This window comes from Ranitomeya imitator, chromosome 3 (assembly GCF_032444005.1).
Source record: "Ranitomeya imitator isolate aRanImi1 chromosome 3, aRanImi1.pri, whole genome shotgun sequence".
NCBI classification, from domain to species: Eukaryota; Metazoa; Chordata; class Amphibia; order Anura; family Dendrobatidae; genus Ranitomeya; species Ranitomeya imitator.
Window position 1 is genome coordinate 847,498,927 of NC_091284.1, and position 18,669 is coordinate 847,517,595.

The 18,669-nt window shown below is 48.1% G+C and overlaps 1 long non-coding RNA gene across 1 annotated transcript; it reads left to right on the forward strand.

Annotated features, from left to right (window-relative positions):
• Positions 1-17,136: 17,136 nt before the first annotated feature.
• Positions 17,137-18,003, forward strand: LOC138672404 (uncharacterized). Its single transcript, XR_011319733.1, has 3 exons — positions 17,137-17,190; positions 17,271-17,368; positions 17,910-18,003. It is a non-coding gene; the product is annotated as an uncharacterized lncRNA (long non-coding RNA).
• Positions 18,004-18,669: the final 666 nt, after the last annotated feature.

Here is an 18,669-nt window from a genome sequence, read left to right on the forward strand (position 1 = left end):
GCGGTCCAGGGGGAGTAGAAGGAGCGTGGACGGACCGTTGTCCAGGGGGTGTAGAAGGAGCGTGGACGGACTGCGGTCCAGGGGGTGTAGAAGGAGCATGGACGGACTGCGGTCCAGGGGGTGTAGAAGGAGCGTAGATGGACCATTGTCCAGGGGGTGTAGAAGGAGCATGGACGGACTGTGGTCCAGGGGGAGTAGAAGGAGCGTGGACGGCCCGTTGTCCAGGGGGTGTAGAAGGAGCGTGGATGGACTGCGGTCCAGGGGGTGTAGTAGGAGCATTGACGGACTGCGGTCCAGGGGGTGTAGAAGGAGCGTGGACGGACCGCGGTCCAGGGGGTGTAGAAGGAGCATGGACGGACTGTGGTCCGGGGGGTGTAGAAGGAGCGTGGATGGACCGTGGTCCAGGGGGTGTAGAAGGAGCGTGGACGGACCGCGGTCCAGGGGGTGTAGAAGGAGCGTGGATGGACTGCGGTCCAGGGGGTGTAGAAGGAGCGTGGACGGACTGCGGTCCAGGGGGTGTAGAAGGAGCATGGACAGACCGCGGTCCATGGGGTGTAGAAGGAGCGTGGACGGACTGCGGTCCAGGGGGTGTAGAAGGAGCGTGGACGGACTGCGGTCCAGGTGGTGTAGAAGGAGCGTGGACGGACTGCGGTCAAGGGGGTGTAGAAGGAGCTTGGGCGGGCTGCGGTCCAGGGGGTGTAGAAGGAGCGTGGACGGACCGTGTTCCAGGGGGTGTAGAAGGAGCGTGTGGACGGACTGCGGTCCAGGAGGTGTAGCAGGATCGTGGACGGACCGCGGTCCAGGGGGTGTAGAAGGAGCGTGGACGGACCACGGTCCAAGGGGAGTAGAAGGAGCATGGACGGACCGCGGTACAGGGGGAGTAGAAGGAGCGTGGACGGACCGTTGTCCAGGGGGTGTAGAAGGAGCATGGACGGACTGCGGTCCAGGGGGTGTAGAAGGAGCGAGGACGGACTGCGGTCCAGGGAGAGTAGAAGGAGCGTGGACGGACCGTTGTCCAGGGGGTGTAGAAGGAGCGTGGACGGACTGCGGTCCAGGGGGAGTAGAAGGAGCGTGGACGGACCGTTGTCCAGGGGGTGTAGAAGTAGCGTGGACGGACTGCGGTCCAGGGGGAGTAGAAGGAGCGTGGACGGACCGTTGTCCAGGGGGTGTAGAAGGAGCGTGGACGGACTGCGGTCCAGGGGGTGTAGAAGGAGCGTGGACGGACTGCGGTCCAGGGGGTGTAGAAGGAGCGTGGATGGACCAATGTCCAGTGGGTGTAGAAGGAGCGTGGATGGACTGCGGTCCAGGGGGAGTAGAAGGAGCGTGGACGGCCCGTTGTCCAGGGGGTGTAGAAGGAGCGTGGACGGACTGCGGTCCAGGGGGTGTAGTAGGAGCATTGACGGACTGCGGTCCAGGGGGTGTAGAAGGAGCGTGGACGGACCGCGGTCCAGGGGGTGTAGAAGGAGCATGGACGGACTGTGGTCCGGGGGGTATAGAAGGAGCGTGGATGGACCGTGGTCCAGGGGGTGTAGAAGGAGCGTGGACGGACCGCGGTCCAGGGGGTGTAGAAGGAGCGTGGATGGACTGCGGTCCAGGGGGTGTAGAAGGAGCGTGGACGGACTGCGGTCCAGGGGGTGTAGAAGGAGCATGGACGGACCGCGGTCCATGGGGTGTAGAAGGAGCGTGGACGGACTGCGGTCCAGGGGGTGTAGAAGGAGCGTGGACGGACTGCGGTCCAGGTGGTGTAGAAGGAGCATGGACGGACTGCGGTCCAGGGGGTGTAGAAGGAGCTTGGGCGGGCTGCGGTCCAGGGGGTGTAGAAGGAGCGTGGACGGACCGTGTTCCAGGGGGTGTAGAAGGAGCGTGTGGACGGACTGCGGTCCAGGAGGTGTAGCAGGATCGTGGACGGACCGCGGTCCAGGGGGTGTAGAAGGAGCGTGGACGGACCACGGTCCAAGGGGAGTAGAAGGAGCATGGACGGACCGCGGTACAGGGGGAGTAGAAGGAGCGTGGACGGACCGTTGTCCAGGGGGTGTAGAAGGAGCATGGACGGACTGTGGTCCAGGGGGAGTAAAAGGAGCATGGATGGACTGCAGTCCAGGGGGTGTAGAAGGAGCGAGGACGGACTGCGGTCCAGGGGGAGAAGGAGCGTGGACGGACCGTTGTCCAGGGGGTGTAGAAGGAGCGTGGACGGACTGCGGTCCAGGGGGAGTAGAAGGAGCGTGGACGGACCGTTGTCCAGGGGGTGTAGAAGTAGCGTGGACGGACTGCGGTCCAGGGGGAGTAGAAGGAGCGTGGACGGACCGTTGTCCAGGGGGTGTAGAAGGAGCGTGGACGGACTGCGGTCCAGGGGGTGTAGAAGGAATGTGGACGGACTGCGGTCCAGGGGGTGTAGAAGGAGCGTGGATGGACCAATGTCCAGTGGGTGTAGAAGGAGCGTGGACGGACTGCGGTCCAGGGGGAGTAGAAGGAGCGTGGACGGACCGTTGTCCAGGGGGTGTAGAAGGAGCGTGGACGGACTGCGGTCCAGGGGGTGTAGAAGGAGCATGGACGGACTGCGGTCCAGGGGGTGTAGAAGGAGCGTAGATGGACCATTGTCCAGGGGGTGTAGAAGGAGCATGGACGGACTGTGGTCCAGGGGGAGTAGAAGGAGCGTGGACGGCCCGTTGCCCAGGGGGTGTAGAAGGAGCATGGATGGACCGCGGTCCAGGGGGTGTAGTAGGAGCATTGACGGACTGCGGTCCAGGGGGTGTAGAAGGAGCGTGGACGGACCGCGGTCCAGGGGGTGTAGAAGGAGCATGGACGGACTGTGGTCCGGGGGGTGTAGAAGGAGCGTGGATGGACCGTGGTCCAGGGGGTGTAGAAGGAGCGTGGACGGACCGCGGTCCAGGGGGTGTAGAAGGAGCATGGATGGACTGCGGTCCAGGGGGTGTAGAAGGAGCGTGGACGGACTGGGGTCCAGGGGGTGTAATAGGAGCATGGACGGACCGCAGTCCATGGGGTGTAGAAGGAGCGTGGACGGACTGCGGTCCAGGGGGTGTAGAAGGAGCGTGGACGGACTGCGGTCCAGGTGGTGTAGAAGGAGCGTGGACGGACTGCGGTCCAGGGGGTGTAGAAGGAGCTTGGGCGGGCTGCGGTCCAGGGGGTGTAGAAGGAGCGTGGATGGACCGTGGTCCAGGGGGTGTAGAAGGAGCGTGGACGGACTGCGTTCTAGGGGGTGTAGAAGGAGCGTGGGCGGGCTGCGGTCCAGGGGTTGTAGAAGGAGCGTGGATGGACCGTGGTCCAGGGGGTGTAGAAGGAGCGTGGACGGACTGCGGTCCAGGGGGTGTAGAAGGAGTGTTATAGCAGGATCCATTTTATGTAAGTGTTACTAAAGGTCAGATAAACAAGTTGTTTTTCATTATTCTGCATACCGCTGATATTGCTGTCATTTAACTAATTGTAGCAGAGCATGGAGGATGAAATGTCCTTGAAAGATAACGAATAATGTTTTGTATAGAAAAATATGTTTGCGAAACCATAGGGAGGCAAGGAAGTAAACTCTCCAACGCTTAGCCCATATATGGAGAATCCGCCTCTGACATAAGAATGCATAAAAAGTGTGTAAGCTCAAGTAAACTAGAGATACTTCAGATACATGCCTGGTGTACTCTGTCTTATCTCTCCGGTGCCGTGACGTCATCCCTAAGGTGGACTCATCAGAGAGCAGGTCGAGACCTGCGACAACAGGAGCGTGAACGGACCGTTGTCCAGGGGGTGTAGAAGGAGCATGGACAGACTGTGGTCCAGGGGGTGTAGAAGGAGCGTGGACGGACCATGGTCCAGGGGGTGTGGAAGGAGCGTGGACGGACTGTGGTCCAGGGGGTGTAGAACAGGGGTGTCAAACTGCATTCCTCGAGGGCTGCAAACAGGTCATGTTTTCAGGATTTCCTTGTACTGCACAGGTGATAATTTAATCACCTACACAAATAATGAGTTGGTGATTAAATTATCACCTGTGCAGTACAAGGAAATCCTGAAAACATGACCTGTTTGCAGCCCTCGAGGAATGCAGTTTGACACCCCTGGTGTAGAAGGAGCGTGGACGGGCCGCGGTCCAGGGGGTGTAGAAGGAGCGTGGACAGACTGCGGTCCTGGGGGTGTAGAAGGAGTGTTGACAGACTGTGGTTCAGGGGGTGTAGAAGGAGTCTTGCAGACGATCTCTTATTGCCGGCTGCAGCGTGTGCACAACACAACGCATGTGATGAATGGGAGAAAGTTGTGAAGCAGTGTGACGAGGGAACAGCCGCCATCTTAGACGGGCATACTAACAGAGATTGGCGTGACTCCATTTTGTCTCCTGGTCACAGGTCTGCAGAGAGGAGTGCTCCTGGCCCCCACCTTTTCTAATGGATAAAGTTCCTATTAGTATGGTAATGGGCTGAGCACAGTGTGGCAGGTAGATGGCATTTCAAAGCCTGAGTGAGGAAGCCACACCAGCAGGGGACATGGAGGTGCCTGGGGGCTTAATTAAAGCACGCATGTCGAGTGGCCACAGGATACACATCTATTATGGCCGTCCAGTCAAACCGTCTCCAACATGGAATCGTGGATTATGGATGCATCATCCGAGGTACCGGCTCATAAAAAATATCCCCCTCGCCCTAAAGAAATTGCGCATCTAACAGTGCAACTCCCGTGTCCGTGGGAGGTCTGAAACCCGAGATATAGGGATCAGCCTCCCACAGGGACCGAATGGGTCCAGGTTTGATCCAAGTACGACCGGCAGAACAAACCACCGGCGCTGGTACTGCCCGTGTGCTGATCCGATCATCCTGAGAGAAGTTATCCCATTTATTAGATATTGGAATAAATCTTGCAGGTGGGCAGAGGGGTGGAGATTGCTAAGCCCACCCAGCTACAGGCGGAGGAACCCAGCAAGGTTTAAGAGCTGAGGACACTTGGAGAAGTCTGACACACAGAAGAAGATGACTAACTGAGGAACTACAAAAGAGGGCAGGCCAGTCAGAGGGGGGCAAGCACATGCTTTCTGGGGGCTGCCCAGCAACTAAGCTGTCTACCTGTGGAGCGCAGAGCCCCCTGGCTTCCACAAGCGACCTTCAACCTGGTAAATTGACCTCCAGCTTTATACCTTTAAGCCTTATGTTATATTGTTATATTGTACTCTGACTGTAACTCTTGATATATTGTGATTGTATATTTCTTGTAATTACCTAGTGCGCCCTTAAGGCAATTAAATCATAAATTAATTTTGGGCTGATCCTTTTACTCTGATTGCGAATCTTAGAATACCCAGTGTGGGTAACAGGGCAGTCTCCCCGGCAGCCATTTGCTCTAGGTGCAGTTCCTTATTGACCTGAGAGACAAAGGGGGCGCCGGAGAGCTGTGCCTGTGTAGAGACGTCACAGATTGGTGACATGGGACGAACTGGGTGATCCTTCACAAGCAGCATCAACAAGATTATCTAATTGTAAAGTATCATCTTCTGTAGTAATATCTGTTTGTTCCTCAGTTACAGGACTGCGTCCTCCATCTTAGACATACTGAATCTGACGTTTTCTTCTAGCTGCTGTTCCCCTTCATTATTCTAATCCATCAGTGTAACTGTACTTATCATGTTCGAAGCATTGTCGGTGACAATAACAAGAACCTGTTCTCTTTTGAGCTCATAATTTTGCAGAACTTTTTCCACTACGGTCTGGAGACACTGGCTGCAGAACGTTTTCCACTAAGGTCTGGAGAACCTGGCTGGTGTGAGGAGCTTTAGTACCTTTTACTGCCCGTGTCTTGGTAACAATTTTCTTGTCACAAACAAATTCAACGTTAATAGCAAAATAGTTCACTCTGTGACATGTGCAGCATTCATTTTAAGAAATATAAAACGTCTCATGAGTCTTTAGGAACCTCCTCTTGGTTGAGGGCTTCTTCAGTCACTAATCTTCTAATACTTTCTCTTTCCAGAGAAGCACCAAGTTTGCGGCCATTTTTTCATTAAGAACTGTAAATGCTGGTGGTGCAGATAATGATGATGGTCCACCATCTTTCACAACAAGCTCTGTGAGCTTTTACACATATCTGCTGTCATTAACACAGTAACTTTATCACTTACAAAATATCTTGTAACTGATGTTTGTGACGCTCTTTCCTCCTCCTTTCCATGGCGGGAAGTGCTGGGCTCTGGTTTCTTGGTGCTGCTGCGATCTTTTTCAATCACAGCTTTGAAAAATTCTGGGTGTAAGTGTTGTAAATGTCTCTTTAGATTGGAAGCTCTTGTAGGAACATTTTTATCAATCCCTGAGTATTGACAGATTTTGAGTTCACAGCCATCTTTATCTGTGATACACTGACACAATATATATATATATGTATATATATATATATGGAAAAAAAACAAATCAGCACGCTGCAAACTGCAACACACAGATAAAAAAGACCACAGCAGCACATGTACATGAATCGGCCATGTGAAAACACAGACAAATATACATTTCACAAAAATATTTTTTCATAAAAAAATGTTCAAAAATGTTTTTTTTTCATAAAACTTACAGTTAAAATGGAGATTCTTAGCGCATAAATTGGCCAATTAATGTGTGCCCATCAACTATGTAGTACCCATCAGAGGGAGATCACCTTGCTGTGGTTGATGGGCACACATTAATTGGCCAATTTATGCGCTAAGAATATCCATTTTAACTAAGTTTTATGAAAAAAAAAATTTTGAAAAATTTTTTATGAAAAAATATTTTTGTGAAATGTATATTTGTCTGTGTTTTCACATGGTCAATTCATGTACATGTGCTGCTGTGGTCTTTTTTATCTGTGTGTTGCAGTTTGCAGCTTGCACGTATTCACATTGGGGGTGCTGATTTGTTTTGTTTTTTTCCTCTATTTGTATGGATGTGGCAACATCCAGACTTATCTTGCACTCCCCCCATTGACCTTGCAGGTGGCGGTAATCAACTCTACCTGCCCATAAATTGTAGGTTTAGCCCAGAGTGACATGTTTGTCCGAAGTTGTAGGCTGGTTGCCCAAGAGTGGCATGTACAGTAGAGTAGGACCCATCAGGGGGAGATCACCTTGCCGTGGTTGATGGGCACACATTAATTGGCCAATTTATGCTCTAAGGGTGGTTTCACACTTGCGTTTTTGTCTGCAGCGTTTTTTACCAAAAAAAGCATGCGTTTTTTTCCCCTACATTTAACATTGAAAACGCATGCGTTTTTTGGTGTACGCGTTTGCACGCATTTATGAACGCATGCGTTTTTTTACTGCATGCGTTCATTTTTTAAAATGCAACTTGTAGTATTTTTGAGGGGCTTTTTTTGACCCAAAAAAACTCATGCGTTTACATGCTTTTTGTTTGGGTCAAAAAATGCATTGGTGTCAATGGGGACGCATGCGTTTTTTTGTACATGCGTTTGCATGCGTTTTTTTGACGCATGCTTTTTTTAAAAAAAGATTGAATTAACTGTAGATAAGGTTGTCTAGACACTGATAAACCTCCCCCATAGCAGCAGGGTTATAAAAGGAAGGTTGGGGGAAGTTTCTTGTCACTTCTCATCAGACTCCAAAGAAGACAAGACCCTGCCCGGACGCATTGTTGGACAAGACCCAGAGCAATGTGAGTATATCCTATCCAATGCATTCATTTTCAATTTTTTGGATCTACATGTCCTAATTTCTTCTATTTTTTTATTTCAACACGCATCAGAATGTCTTCTACGGAGTCTTCGTCTGATGAGGAGTTCCAGCCACGTCAGTCAGAAGTGGATCACGTGAGCGAGGTAAGTTTTTTGTCCATCAGCTTGGTAAGTATTGACTGTCACATCGACACATGAGACAATTTGTTTTTTTTTATTTTATAGAGCTCTTCTACTGAGGGACAGAGAGGTACTGAGCAGCGGAGTCAAGGTCCAGGTGGAAGACGGCAGCGGGTATGTATACCAGGCAGACTGTCCTTATTGTAATATTATTGAATCTTCCTTTCTGTACCCTTGTTTTTCTTTAAATTTTTCTTGTATCATCCTTTTCTGAAAGTTGTCTTTCATATTCCTGCCCTTTCTCATCTTCTTGTCTTTTTTTTTCCCAATGTGGTTGAGCAAACTTAAATGATTTTCTTTTAATTTTAGGGTTCACAACGGGACAACGACCGGATTGATAATGACCTCCTGATCACTCTGGTCCATGAGTGAGTCCCGTTGTGGGACAGCCGGGATCCACAGCACGCCGTCAATAGTGTTCTCCGTCGTTTGTGGAGTGAGGTGGCCCAAGCTTTGTGGGATGGCTGGGAGAATTCCCCGCCACGGGTCCGTAATGCATTTGGTAAGTATTGCACGGCAGTGTGAAGCAACAGACCTTGGTCATGCTCTCTTGACTGTGTGTGATGAAAGAAACTTTTCGTAGTTTCTGTCATCACACACAGTCACGAGAGCATGGCCAAAAGTCCTTTTTCTGACCATTATATTTTATTGTTATTTCACAGTGGACAAAGTAAGAACACGTTGGCGTTCCATGAAGGACCGCTTCAACAAGGACCTTCGTGCTGAGAATCGTGCAGCAAGTGGTTCCGGAGCAAGGCACCGGCTCTACAAATATCACCGTGTGCTGGCCTTCCTGAGACCAGTCCTTCTCATGAGAACGTAAGTATTTCTCACATGCCTCCGGTTGTATTGCATTGAGATAATCTGTCATTTTTAATTCCACAGGATGTACCGTCTTGTTATAGTTTGGTATTAATTTTCTGTTTTCTTTTTTCACAGCACACACTGCACGACTGTCGCCACAGGTTCTGGAGCGGTCCTTCAGCCGGCAGCCACGGACCCGTCCCAGCCATCCAGCAGCGCAGCACCAGGTGGGTCTTCCACACTCACTGGAGACCAGGGGGCTGGCCCATCAGGTCTTCCCCTTTCGCAGTCCTCTTTCGCTGCACCCATTTTTGCGGGCTCATCCCGGCAGCGACAGAGGGCTTCGGATAGGTCCCTCATGCCCGAGTTTTTGCACTTGAGCTCGGTTTTACACAATGCTATCAAGGCTTTAGGTGACAGAATGGATGTGTCCCATAACCTCTTACATTGCCGCATCCAGGATGTCGCCAAAAGCGTTGATCAAGTGAAAGCCGACCTCCAGAGGCCAGCATATCATTTTTTTAATCAAATCCAACAGGGAATGTCGGAACACCTTAGCCCTGATCTCCAGCTGAGTGTGATGCAGGCCTGCAATGTTGCTTTTGTGCAGGCTATGCAGCAGAGTCAAAGTCGTAATGTGACGGCATATCCAACTGTGCTGTCACTGTCACTAAACACCATTCCTACCTCTGCTGCATACCACTGCACGGCCACCTCTATTCCATCCACAGGTGTACTCCACTACAGTGCCAACACGATGACGAGTGCTGTTGGACATCCCACCGCCACCACCGTGACAACCGCTGCTCCGGCTTGGACCTCCTCTGCTGACACCATGATGACGCAGGACCCTGGCGTTGCTTATCGGCCCGGCCCCCTCCCGATGCAGCAGGACCCATCCATGCCATATCGGACCGGCCCACCCCCGATGCAGCAGGACCAAGGCCTGGCATATCGGACCGGCCCCACCCCGATGCAGCAGGACCGAGGCACTGCTTTCCGGCCAGGACACCCCCTGATGCAGCAGGACCCAGGCCAGTCGTATAGGATGGCCCACCCCCCCAAGCAGCAGGACCCAGGCATGGCGTATTGCACCGGCCCCCCCATTATGCAGCAGGACCAAGCCATAGCTTTCCGGGCAGGACCCACCCCGATGCAGCAGGACCCATCCATGGCTTTATGTTCCCCCCCACCAGCAATGCAGCAGGACACTGGTATGGGCTTTGTTTCCCCCCCCCAACGATGCACCAGGACCCTGGGACGGTTTTATGTTCCCCCCCCCCCCCCAACGAGGAACCAGGACCCTGGGAGGGTTTTATGTCCCCCCCCCAACGAGGCACCAGGATCCTGGGAGGGTTTTTGTTTCCCCCCCCCCCAACGAGGCACCAGGACCCAGGCGGGACTTTATCTTTCCCCCCCACTACAATGGTGTTGGACTCAGACATTGCCGAGCGCTCCACAATGGAGACGGACTGTGTAATTGTGGAGCCGGGTCCTGACGTGTCTCCCGCAAACACTTTACAACCTAGCCCAAGAAGACATCCCCCAACCAGGAAAACCCAACGGAAAACAGGCAAAACGCATAAAAAAACAAAAAACTCTGATTATTCATCCCCCATCACCTACCGATGTGTCTCTATTGTCTGTTGTGTCTCAACCTTCCAGTGTGTCTTAAGACCCTCATGTTTTAAGCCCCATCCCGAACTTCCAGACCCTTCAAGTTTTATTGCCCCTTCTCCTGCCACCTCTGCCTCCTCCACGGTGAGCCAGGCTTCAGTTCTGAATACCCCCCAGTTACGTCACTCAACCCCAAGCCGGCGTGGTACAACCCGCCGCGGTACAAAAAAATAAATTTGGTTGTGTTTCCTCAATAAAAAAAAAGTTTATTTGCAACAATTATGCTTGGTTTATTGTGTCTTTCACCGCTCTCAATACACACCAATAAACTTCGCCACACACTTATTCTTTTGGCCAAAACATATCTCTAGTAGTATAAAATACCAGACAACATCTATATGTGTTTCTTTAGCATACAGATATGAGTTGGCCAAAAAAATTGTAGTTATTTCCATACTCCTATTTTTGTACCTAGCGTAGTGTCACTGTCCAAAGAGAAAATGGTGGAAATCAAGTTCAGAACTCAACTGAACCGGTCAGATGTCAAAATAGACACCTGACCTGTTTAGTTGATTACTGACTTGTATATTCACCATATTCTATATAGCACATTATGTGACAATGGTTGTCAAACTGATAGGACAATGGTTGTCACACGCTACATATCTATGCTCACCTGGGCAGGTGTAAGAAATTTTGAATTCATGATCATGTATATGTTCATCATGAATTCATTATTTCTTACACTTGACTTGATGGGTATAGAGAGCGTGCCAGTCTTGACGCAATGACGTCAAGAAGATTACCAATAAATAAATTTAAATCTGGTTACATTATTATAAGTAGGCGGCCCGTGTTTATATCATTCTTTGTAAACCAAAATAGGGAGTGCAACTGAGGTCAATTATGATGAAAAAATAAAAATTATTACCTCATCAACTATCACCCACTCCTGGTTTTGGATTACAAATTATGATATACATATCTACTGCCCATCTTTGGTCAACCTTTGTTTAGAGAGGAAAAAGATAGGAGACATGGTGAACACAAAAAAGTTTATTAATTAGAAAAATTTGTATCAGTATTTAATAATTGGTAAAGATAAACATACAACAGGACATTTACACAACATTGTCCTGCCATGACACCCGTCCAATATCGGACACAAAATAGGCCGCAAATTGGTCCCGCATAAGACCAACGGCTGCAGTTGACCGCATCGGGTGATGCTGAAAATCTGGCAATGGGTGTGAAACTGGTTCATCAAGTTCAATGTGGGGTCGCTCCTTAGCCATTATATAATTGTGTAGAACCACACAGGCTTTGACCACCTCGTCCACTGTTTCCACTTTTAGATTGATGGCTGTTGCAAGAATGCGCCATTTAGCAACCAGAATGCCAAAGCTGCACTCTACGGTTCTTCTGGCCCTGGTCAGTCTGTAGTTGAAGATTCTTCGAGTGTGGTCCAAGTCCCTACTAGAATAGGGCTTCAGGAGATTTTCACACATCTGGAAGGCCTCATCCCCAACCATAACAAATGGCAGCGGTGGGCCTTGAGTGTTGGGGAGAGGCTGTGGAGGGGGGAAATTAAAATTGTTGCCATACACACGACGGCCCATATCCGAGCTCTTGAAGGTCTGGGAATCATTGCCACGGCCAAAAGCTCCAATGTCCACGGCGATGAAGCGACACTCCGCATCCGCTATTGCCATGAGCACTACCGAAAAATATTTTTTATTATTAAAAACTCAGATCCGGTTCTGGCAGGTTTGACAATGCGGATGTGCTTCCCATCCACCGCCCCTAAACAGTTTGGAAAATCACACACGTTCAAAAATGTTTTTGATATTTCCCGCCACATGTCCACGGTGGGTACGGGTATAAACTCCTCACGGAGTACATTCCATAACGCACGACAGGTGTCCACAACAATTCCGGAGAGGGTTGAGATTCCAAGGCGGTATTGGAAGTGCAGGGAAGATAAACTCTCTCCTGTGGCAAGAAATCTAGAAGAAAAAGAAACAAAAAAAATTTAAAATCGGCTCTTAATGGTGTGTTTAAAAAAAAAACAAAAACACACACATAGAAAACATGTCATAACAACAAAATTGCACGGTCATTGGTTTAGTTTTGGAACGTACCGTAATGTCACTAACAGACGTTCCTCAGGTGGAATTGCTCTACGGAGCCGTGTGTCCTGTCGCCTTATGGATACTTCGACACGAGCCAGTAAATCCTGTAAAGAATCTTGAGACATTCTGGTATAATCCTGAAATTTCTCCGGGTTGGCATTCAGCTCCGCATAGAGCGTGTGATATGCTCCACGGGTTTCACGCACTTCAATGATGGGGTGCCTCCAAAACCGCCGACGCTGTCTCCTTCTCCATCTTTGGCGGTTTCAGTCTTGCTCCCATTGAAAGATCCATCATGACACCGGAAACAGTAGCAAGCTGTGAACATTTCGGTACCCCTAGGGTCAATATATTGAGAGAAAATCACATACGCCCTCTCTATTCCCATTGGTTGTGTTACTGGTGACCTTTTTTTTGTTTTGTTTTTTTTCTGAAAATTGCTCAAAAAAATGCAAACGCATACGTAAACGCGTGTAAACGCGTTTTTTTTACGCACGTGTTAAACGCGTGCGTAAAAAACGCAGCGTTTACACGCGTTTACATGCGTTTTTGTACCATGCGTTTTTTTAAAAAAACGCATGCGTTCAAAAACGCAAGTGTGAAACCAGCCTAAGGTGGTTGGGAGGAAAACCTGAGAGAGGTAAGAATCCTACTTCCCCTCTCACTGCTTATCTGTCTCTAGTTCAGGCACAGTGCTAATAGCTCCCAGCTCCACTGCTCCAAGAGGCCAACACTTCCCCACTGCCTGACTCCTTTGGTTCATAAGTCACATTTCCTTTTTGTACCCCAAAGTGTGTTATGAGCGAAAAATAACGCAATTTATAATAGCAACTCGTTGAATATATTTTAATGCATATATAATTGCATTTACAGAAATGATGTAAATCAGGCAATGAAACAATTTGATGCTACTGGATTGCGGATGAGAACACCAGGGAAATGCAAAATAGAGAGAAAAAATTATTTCTCGAAAGGTCCCAATGATGTTTGGCATATAGATGGTAAGCTTTATTTTCTACTTGATATCAATTCTTATAAAGGCACACATTGTATGTGTGTGTGTGTGTGTGTGTGTGTGTATATATATATATATATATATATATATACGCATCCATACAAATATATGTGTATCTATCTATATATAATATGTGTGTGTGTATACAGTGGGGCAAAAAAGTATTTAGTCAGTCAGCAATAGTGCAAGTTCCACCACTTAAAAAGATGAGAGGCGTCTGTAATTTACATCATAGGTAGACCTCAACTATGGGAGACAAACTGAGAAAAAAAAATCCAGAAAATCACATTGTCTGTTTTTTTTATAATTTTTTTTGCATATTATGGTGGAAAATAAGTATTTGGTCAGAAACAAACAATCAAGATTTCTGGCTCTCACAGACCTGTAACTTCTTCTTTAAGAGTCTCCTCTTTCCTCCACTCATTACCTGTAGTAATGGCGCCTGTTTAAACTTGATATCAGTATAAAAAGACACCTGTGCACAGCCTCAAACAGTCTGACTCCAAACTCCACTATGGTGAAGACCAAAGAGCTGTCAAAGGACACCAGAAACAAAATTGTAGCCCTGCACCAGGCTGAGAAGACTGAATCTGCAATAGCCAACCAGCTTGGAGTGAAGAAATCAACAGTGGGAGCAATAATTAGAAAATGGAAGACATACAAGACCACTGATAATCTCCCTCGATCTGGGGCTCCACGCAAAATCCCACCCTGTGGGGTCAGAATGATCACAAGAACGGTGAGCAAAAATCCCAGAACCACGCGGGGGGACCTAGTGAATGAACTGGGACCAATGTAACAAGGCCTACCATAAGTAACACACTACGCCACCATGGACTCAGATCCTGCAGTGCCAGACGTGTCCCACTGCTTAAGCCAGTACATGTCCGGGCCCGTCTGAAGTTTGCTAGAGAGCATTTGGATGATCCAGAGGAGTTTTGGGAGAATGTCCTATGGTCTGATGAAACCAAACTGGAACTGTTTGGTAGAAACACAACTTGTCGTGTTTGGAGGAAAAAGAATACTGAGTTGCATCCATCAAACACCATACCTACTGTAAAGCATGGTGGTGGAAACATCATGCTTTGGGGCTGTTTCTCTGCAAAGGGGCCAGGACGACTGATCCGGGTACATGAAAGAATGAATGGGGCCATGTATCGTGAGATTTTGAGTGCAAACCTCCTTCCATCAGCAAGGGCATTGAAGATGAAACGTGGCTGGGTCTTTCAACATGACAATGATCCAAAGCACACCGCCAGGGCACGAAGGAGTGGCTTCGTAAGAAGCATTTCAAGGTCCTGGAGTGGCCTAGCCAGTCTCCAGATCTCAACCCTATAGAAAACCTTTGGAGGGAGTTGAAAGTCCGTGTTGCCAAGCGAAAAGCCAAAAACATCACTGCTCTAGAGGAGATCTGCATGGAGGAATGGGCCAACATACCAACAACAGTGTGTGGCAACCTTGTGAAGACTTACAGAAAACGTTTGACCTCTGTCATTGCCAACAAAGGATATATTACAAAGTAATGAGATGAAATTTTGTTTCTGACCAAATACTTATTTTCCACCATAATATGCAAATAAAATGTTAAAAAAACAGACAATGTGATTTTCTGGATTTTTTTTTCTCAGTTTGTCTCCCATAGTTGAGGTCTACCTATGATGTAAATTACAGACGCCTCTCATCTTTTTAAGTGGTGGAACTTGCACTATTGCTGACTGACTAAATACTTTTTTGCCCCACTGTATATAGATATCTCTCTCTCTCTCATGTATATATATATATATATATATATATATATATATATATATATATACACAGTGTGTGTGTGTGTGTGTGTGTAAATATATATATATTGTAGCGTTTCACCCGCTACGGGTCTTGGGGATACTCGCTTGGCAGCAGGATAAACACTTTAGGCACGATATCTCACACATATCAGTCCATATGGTTTATTTAAACTCCGCATAAACCAGACAGGGTACAGTCCATTTCATTACAGCCATGAAACATTAGACAGTTCATGTAGCAGATGGGCTTCTCTGCTGTATATTATAATCTCGTTGTCCGGGGTTACCGCTCAGAAGTTCCACTTCTTACACTGACTTCAGGTCAGTCCCAGGTCCTCAACACTAACCGTCCAGGTCTACGGTCTCCAGGTGCTTCCAGGACGACTCCACTCCCAAGAGCCTCCAACACCGACCGTCCGTGCTATGTCCAGCAAGCAGGCTCTCCAGCCTGGAATGGTCTCTGTGTGCTTCCAGGATGTCCCCAATTGGAACCGTCCAACACACAGGCCATTCTGCAGTGTCCTGCCAGGACACACGAAAGTGTGTCCACCCTGACAGACACTCACTCAATCTCAATCAATCTCTCTCTCTCTCCATGTGCTACACACACCTCCTTTACATAGGTGTAACCACACCCAGGTACCTGTCACATGGCTAGTCAGGTGAGCGTGACATCACCACAGGTCCTTACACACAAAACCATCTTACGTGTTCAGACACGCCTCTTTGGCTGGGTTTGTAGGTGACTGAACCCACCCATCTCTCCAATCACCTGGAAGCCTTCACAATGTAAACAAACCCCTAAGCAGTAGATCTGCTTGAGCAAAACATACCCAGGCTTCCATCACAGGGCCACCCACCTCTGCGATACATACCATCCATCATTCACATGACCAGTCGCTATGCTACAATATATATACAGTGTGTGTGTATATATATATATATATATATATATATATATATATATATATATGTATATACCGTATACACTCCAGTATAAGCCGACCAGAGTATAAGCTGAGACACCTACTTTAACAATGGAAAACTGAGTAAGCTTATTGACTCGAGTATAAGCCGGTATGCACTGTCCCCTCATCCTGGTCTGGTGTGTGGCTCCCCTGTCCTGTCCCGGTGTGTGGCTCCCCCATCCTGTCCTGGTATGTGGCTCCCCCGTCCTGTCCTGGTATGTGTGGCTCCCCCTGTTGTATGCATAGCTCCCCCCGGTCCTGCATGGCTCTGCTCCCCCGGTCCCGCATGGCTCTGCTCCCCCGGTCCCTCATGGCTCTGCTTCCCCGGTCCCTCATGGCTCTGCTCCCCCGGTCCCTCATGGCTCTGTTCCCCCGATCCCTCATGGCTCTGTTCCCCCGATCCCTCATGGCTCGGCTCCCCCACCGTCCTATCCTTTTATGCATTGATCACATCCCCCCCTGTCCTACTTGCGCCATTGCTGCATCATCGCCCCTGCATCTCTGTTGTCACGGCGCCGGCAGCTCTTCCTGACTGTGCTGAGCGATCACTTGCTACCGCTCATTAAAGTAATGAATATGCGCTCCGCCTATGGGATTGGAGATGCAGACATATTCATTACCTTAATGAGTGGTACCACGTGACCACTCAACACAGGAGCAGAGAGCTGCCGGGACAACGGAGATGCAGGGACAGAGATGCAGAGATGGCACGAGGTGGGTGAGTATGATGTCTTGTGCCGCCGGCTGCAGCTGCAGTTGTCACTGTGCCACAGCCGCCGGCTCCTGGCGCTGCTCCGTGGCCCCCTGCCCTGCCAGCTTTCTGCACAGTGACTTGTGTATAAGCCAAGGGGGGCGTTTTCAGAAAAAAAACAAAAAGGTGCTAAAAAAATTGGCTTATACACGAGTATATACGTAATTATTGTGACACCATGTGTTCCATAGCACTCTACATGTGAAAAGGGGCATATAATGTCTATATTTCTTTCCTCAGGCAATGAGAAGTTAAAATTTTATGGAATTTGGGTTCACTTGGGTATTGATGGGTAAGTTATAGTTTTTTTTTTAAAACTTTTTGAGGATTTCATTTAAAAAGTAAACAAGCCGTATTTAAATATTTCTATAGGTTTTCCCGTCGCATCATTTGGTTACAAGCTGGAACCTCAAACCGAAAACCTGGATTCATAGCGAGATACTATCTGGATGCTGTTATTCGAGAAAATGGTGATGTTTACTAATTTAGAAAATCTGTTAATAGAGTAACATTATTTGTAAAGCTGATAAACTGCTTTCTCATAGACTATTATAGCTTGGTGCTCCCAAGAATTAACACTCTGAATAGGCTGTATCACTATGGTAAGCGCCACAACCTCCTTGCAGCTTAAATAATACATTGTCAGCGTCTCTGCTTGATATTGTAGCTCGTCCCTATTTGCTTGAATGGAGCTGAACTACGTCTATATCATGAGTGTGATTTTGTTGTCCTTGGAACAGGCCATGGCACTAACTAGTCTATGAAAACATCTGATTGGTTGGGTTGATGGGAGATAGATTTCTGCACTGATATCTTACTAGTGAACTATCCTGGAGATAGGTCAGAGTTATTGAATACTCGGAAAGCTTCTTTAAGGAAATCATTCCTTTCCAACAATCTTGAAATCTGAATAACTCCTTATATCAAAAACCTTTCTTCCTGAATGTAATAACTCTAAATTATTTTAACATTTAAAAACTATATTTCCTTCTATCATTTTTCTTTTCTAAGGTTGTCCTCAACTTGTGAGGGCAGACAGAGGAAAAGAGAATAAATTGGTGGCATTGTTGCAGACCTCATTTAGACAACGCCATTGTGACAGTTTGGCTGGAGTCAACAGTTTTCGATATGGAAAATTGGTGCACAATCAGGTAACAGTTATATGTTTGCAATTTGTGACAGTATATTTACAAATGTTAATGAGAAACTTGTGTACCATTCTTACAAAATTATTGCTATTGTCTTTAAGTATACTTATTAATTCTATTTGATTTAACTTTTACATTGAATCATTCTTAGGAATGAGCGTGTTAATGACCTTCGATGACGTCGCAGCTTGTGATTGGTCGCGTGAGCGGTCACATGACCGCTCAGCGACCAATCACAAGCCGCGACGTCATCGAAGGCCCTTAACGCGCTCATTCTTAGGAACAAAAGCATGGCGGTTGCAGCTGTGACAACCAGGGCGCGTCAGAGGGTAAGTATATCAATAGTTTTTTATTTTTATTCTTTATTTTACACATGAATCTTAATCCCGATACCGATTCCCGATATCACAAAAATATCGGAACTCGGTATCGGAATTCCGATACCGCAAATATCGGCCGATACCCGATACTTGCGGTATCGGAATGCTCAACACTAGTCATGATTCTTTAATTTTTATGCAAGGTGGCTGCCAAAACTCAAACCCATTTTGCTAACATGAACTATGCAAATTGTCTCTTCAAAGAGGAAGAGAACTAGAACAGTAGTGCCACCTAATGGAATT